The sequence below is a fragment of the Folsomia candida genome, unplaced genomic scaffold, assembly GCF_002217175.1.
Source record: "Folsomia candida strain VU population unplaced genomic scaffold, ASM221717v1 Fcan01_Sc009, whole genome shotgun sequence".
In the NCBI taxonomy this organism is placed as follows: Eukaryota; Metazoa; Arthropoda; class Collembola; order Entomobryomorpha; family Isotomidae; genus Folsomia; species Folsomia candida.
In genome coordinates, this window is record NW_019091201.1 from 3899346 (window position 1) to 3905627 (window position 6282).

A 6282-nucleotide genomic window follows, 5' to 3' on the forward strand; every position below is an offset into this window, starting at 1 on the left:
AATACGGCTTAAACTAGATGTCAACAATCCTCTTCTCACTCCATCACACGTTGTAAACGTCGAGGTCAAGCTTGGAAGTGCTCCGTTTGTGTTCGTTGCTGTGAACCATTCTATCATAAGGGTCAAGTAATTGTAAAACATATGATTTATAATGGTAATATGAGTAACTATTTCACATGCGGTCATAAATTACTAATCATACTAATAATTGCAGCTTTACAAATACCCAAAATGACGTTAACGATCGAATCTTCAGAGCCACAGCAATTGTTAGCCACCAGGAGACCCCACCTCTAGAGGATATCCAAGCTCAGCGTGATCTCCAGGAGGAAAAAATAAAGAACCTGCGTGGACAAGTAATGTACTGGAAGGGAAGATCTTCAATAAATCGAAATAAGAAGATGAATGTTGCAAAAACCTACAAGTCCGCAATTGCAACGAATCGACGGAGGACTCAGATGGCGAAGAAAACATGGCGAGCTAAATACATAAAGACTCTATTCGCTGCAAATGGTTACCGTAAAGCACTGGAGAAACTCTTCACCCAAAATCAAATCCAAATGCTGGTGTCTGGACGAAAACACATTTTGTGGAACAATGAAGAGAACAACCAACCAAAACTACCCGTTTCCTTCGACAAGAACTCTTCAGAGGCAGACTCACAAAATTCAGTTTCGGCCAGGAATCATCATGCCTGTCATTAATCTATTAAAGAACTACTTTCAGAATGAACCTGAATTCAAACGCCAATGCGCCTTCGTATTCGACGAAATGTCGTTGGATGGATCCTACGCCTATTGCCCAGACGAGGACAAAGTTTATGCTCCAACTGTAAACATTAATGTTTATTTTGTCAGAGGACTCTTCTCAGAGTGGAAACAGCCTATCGGGTACGAGTTTGACGACGAATTCAAAGTCGAGAAAATATTGGAAATGATTAAAGTGGTCCAAGGTGCCGGTTTGAAGGTGCGAACGGTGACGAGTGACTTAGGAGGGAAGAACCGTGGACTAATGAACAAGTTGGGGGTGATGGTACGGAAGAATCAGTGCTGAATGTAAATGTGTCGGCTATTTCGGCGTGGTAGCAGAAATTTTTGTGCTTTAATTACCGTTAGCGACAGCCCAAATAATTAACCCTTCAAAAATGAAGGTTTTTGAGGCTCTCGAAGCAATTGTCGTAACCTTGTATTATGATAAATTGTCAAGCAACCTTGGGTGTGAATCGAATAACGACTTGTCAACAAACTCCAACATTTTATTCTGAACATTGGTAATAATATCACCTTGGATATGATACAAAAACCTACTTCAAGCAACTTTGTGGAGCCTTTTAAGATGGCATTAATGCCATCTTGGTAGTCAATGGCAACACATTTGGGTGGAAAAGACCCCCACCGGCCAACCACTTGACCGATCATGCCCATCTCCGAACTCATCCTTACTTTTTACCCGAAGATGAAGTATGCAAAATTTCAAGTCGATAGCTTTTGTTTAAAGAGAGTTATCGTGCCTACAGACGGACGGACAGACGGACAGACAGACATCTTGACAGATCTATAAGGCCATCTTAAAAGGCCTAAAACGGTACCCAGGTCTTAAATTTTTAGCCTGAGTCAGGGCTTATGGAACCGTCATGTCCGTCCGTCCATCCGTCTGTCCGGCACGATAGAGCCAAAACGGCTGAACCCATTGACTTGAAATTTTTACCAATGCATATTGGACAAACGAGTTCGAAGATGGGCGAAATCGGTCAAGTGGTTGACCGGTGGGGGTCATCGGAGTAGGTGGGGTGTTTGCACTAAAATGTCAAAATTGTCGCAGAAAGCTGAAATTTGGTACAGAGGTTGATAATGGTTTCTAATGAAAGAATATAAAGTAAAATTTCAAAAATTTTCATCTGGAGGGACCCTTGGGCGTTACCCATACCGATTTTTAAAACATCCAATCGAACTGAAAATTGGTGTGGGGTTTGCTAATGGAAGAGTATAAATTGAAATTAAAAACATATACTTGGCTTCAAATTCTACAAATATTTACTATCCCTTACCCTTGACTACTTCCCACGACCAGTAGAGGTCGCCCCTATAAAAATTTCGAAATTCAACCATCCCATATGCTAATCATAAGTATTTTCGACTCCATACTAAATTTACGATGATTATATCAACTTTTAGAAATCGGTATTTGGTACCCCCTAGTGCCCTCTGGTTAATTTTAGTTCATATTTGACTCTATATTACAGTTATCAGCAATAAGGATCTCTGGTCTTGCCTTGAGTAATTATTACTCAAGGCAACGTCTTATTTAGCGTAACAACTTATTTAGCAAAGCTTACGAAGCTCAAAGAACTTGTGGGATTCGCAAAAAATTTCGCAAATCTGCACAAAAAGTTTTGTCATATTCTATTTTAATTTGTTTTTCATGGATTATTTGCAATTTCTAAAGCATTTAATAAGGATCATACATAATAAAATTTTGCAATCAATAAACAAATACACGAATGGGAAATATGAGACGATTTTTGGGAAAGGTTATTTTTGAGGCAAAGTGAGACAAATAATGAGAATTATTTATGATAACTTTTCTTTCTCTTATCCACCTGCGTCTGGACCGGCATTGTTATTTTTGGGTTTCTTATCGGTTTTATAAATCGGGGGCGGAAATTAAATTTGTATCACGAAGGATTTTTTTTAGAAAAAGATTGGCTAAAATTTAGACAAAAATTGAGTCAATTTCACGCCAAAAGTTGATTTGCCAAACACTGAATTTTATTCTACATGGAGTTTTAGATCCAATTTGGAGAATTAAATCATGTTCTTTGATCCTTTTTGAACTTTTTGAACGTTCTTGTTTTTAATTAATATACGATCAATTAATTTTGTTGGTGTTAAGCAATGGTTTTAATGAACAATTAATTTACTTAATTCGTGCAAAACACAAAGTTAAGCTGTGCTTGGTCGGAACCGTGAATTGAACTGGACTTTGTCCGGCTTTGGACAAAGCAATGAAAGAATAAACTCTTGCAAACGACATGTAGCATAGGGATGAAGCGACACGGTCATAATACTTCAAAACCAACCATGTTTATTTCTGAAATCCTCCCCCCAAACCATACCTGTTCACTTTCATTCATTTGCTTGATTATGATGGTGAATGATAATTAATGAAAATGAATTTCCTGCTATTTGAGTGAAAATGAATGAATGATTCAATCATTTCAGATGAGTGACTGTGAATGAAAATTTTTCACTCCTTTCATTTTTCACCCTATGCTCAATACATGAGACGAAGTAAGAAATGAAGTGAAATGAAATGAAATGAATTTGAACGAAAATGACTGAATGTAAATGAAAATCTTCAGTCAGAAATTGGGATGACTGACTTTTGAATAAAAACTAAATTTTTGAACAGGTATGCCCCAAACTACGTCTGAAACGGTTGAAATAAAAAATTCGACATCTTTTACCATTCGCCTCATCGCCGTGGCGTCGTGACCTTATGACCTACCACGCCCAGCTTCGAATTCATCCATACTTCTTATAAAAATTAGAAACACTTTTGCGAAACCCGCATGTCGAAATTCTAATCCTTCCTTTGCAAACTTTTTCGAAATCTCTCAAATTTCGCAAAAATTCGCAAAATGATTTATGCTGGTATGCTCAATTTGTGAGATATGTGAAGTTGACGTTAGTACGCTCATACATAATAAAATTTTGTAATCAGTAAAGGAATGGGAAATATGAGACGAGTTTTAGGAAAGGTTCTTTCTGAGGGAAAGTGAGACAAATGATTAGAATTATTTATGATAATTTTTATTTCTCTTATCCAATTGAGTCTGGACCGGCAATGTTATCTTTGGGTTTCTTATCGGTTTTATAAATCCGGGGCAGAAATTAAATTTATATCACGAACGATTTTTTCAGTAAGGATTGGCTAAAATTTGGACAAAAATTGAGTCAAGTTCACGCCAAAAGTTGATTTGTCAAACACTTAATTTTAATCTACGTGGATTTGTAGATTTCTTACCACCGTGATGTTCTTTGATTCTTTTTGAACTTTTTGAACGTTCTTATTTTTAATTAATACACAATTAATTAAATTTGTGCATGCAAAACAATTGGTTTCAATAAATAGTTAATTTTTACTCTGGACATTTACAACCAAAGAAAATTTCATAATGTATATTTTGCATATTTATTATGTATCTACAAGACAATAGACATGCATATGTATGTATGTTTTTGAGCCTTCTTCTTCTGCTGGACACCCACCGATCGTCTAATTTGTAGCTTTATTCTTTCATTGCTTTGTCCAAAGCCGGACCAATAATTGTTCATTACTTATATTAATAATGAACAATTATTATTCGTAACGAGACATGAGAGAAAGCACGTAAAGTTTTTTTTATGTCAACTATTTCAGAAAGAACAATTCGTATAAAAAAACTTACGCTAAATTTGTGAAAGTTTCTCGCACAGAAAAATTGTGCACATTTAAAAATGTGTACATACATCGGCTCCCCGACAGCAATGCTCCAGACAGATATGCTTCCGGCAAGTATGCGCGGACAAGAATTCTCCCGGACAGAAATGCTTCCGGCACAAATGCTTCCGTCAAATATGCTTCTTGACACAAATGCTTCCGTCAAATATGCTTCTTGACACAAATGACAAATGCGCCGACGTAAGTACTGCACAGTAATTCCTCCCAGCAATTATCTCCTACCCGTGATATTTTTTAGCCAACAAAATAAACGCCTTATATAATTGTGAATGATGCTCTGCATTTTCTTTATAATATTCTTCTTGGTACATATTAAAAAAATCAAAGATTTAGATAAAATTAAAAATATCCTCAATCAATAAAATCAAAATATCATCAATCAATACATTAAAAAATATAATCAATCTATAAAATTTAAAAAATCATCAATCGATAAAATTAAACATAAGTCAATAAAATTAATCTCATTTAAATACAATGCATTGAGCCGCTCCACGATTTTTTCGAATTTTATTGATTGATGATTTTTTTAATTTTATTGATTGATTATATTTTTAATTTTATTTAAATCTTTGATTTTTAGCCCGAACCAGGGCTTATGTAATTGTCATGTCCGTCCGTCTGTCCGTCTGTCCGTCTGTCTTTCGATAACTCTCGAACGAGTTGAGCGATTTTTACCAAATTTGGTACAGACATGTATCTGGGCAATGCAACGACCGAGTTCGAAGATGGGTTCGATCAGAAAAGTTTTTGACCGGTGGGGGTCATCAGAGTGGGTGGGGTATTATGCACCAAAGTTTCAAAATTGTCGTAGAAAGCTGAAATTTGGCATAGAGGTTGCTAATGGTTCCTAATGAAAGAATATGAAGTAAAATTAGAAAATTTTTCAACCAGAGGTACCCGAGGGGGTGACCCATACCGATTTTTCAAAATCATCCAATCGAACTGAAATTTGGTATAAAGGCTGCTAATGGCCCCTAATGGAAGAATATAAAGTGAAATTGATAAAATTTTCATATTCTGGGACCCGTTGGGGTGACCCATACCGATTTTCAGAACTTGTCGGAAAAAAGCTGAAATTTGGAACGGTGATACTTAATGGCTTCTCATGAAATTATATGAAGTCAAAGACGAACAAAAACTCACCAGTGGGGCACTAAGGGGTACCCATACCGATTTCTAAGAGTTTATATATTCAGCTAAAATTTAGTGAGGAGTCAAAAAATAACTTAGGATTATAATTTTGGAGGGTTAAACTTCGAAATTTTTATAGGAACAGCCTCCACTGTTCGTGGTATTTGGTGCCAAGTAATACTACCAAGTGATGTTAGTTAATGCAAAAATTAATGAAAAATAGTATAACATTCTGACAAACATGAGTTAACTAATCAATCCTGGTTCGGGCTAAGCAAAGCTGTACTGATAGGTTATTTAAATATGTACCAAGAAGAATATTATAAAGAAAATGCAAAGCATCATTTACAATTATATAAGGCGTTTATTTTCTTGGCTAAAAAATATCACGGTAGAAGATAATTGCTGGTAGGAGTTACTGTGCAGTACTTACGTCGGCGCATTTGTGTCAAGAAGCATATTTTACGGAAGCATTTGTGTCAAGAAGCATATTTGACGGAAGCATTTGTGTCGGAAGCATTTCTGTCCGGGAGCATTCTTGTCCGCGCATACTTGCCGGAAGCATAACTGTCTGGAGCATTTCTGTCACCAACTCCATACATCTTTCACGTGCTTTTCTTTAAAAAAATACACATATTTTGTAAA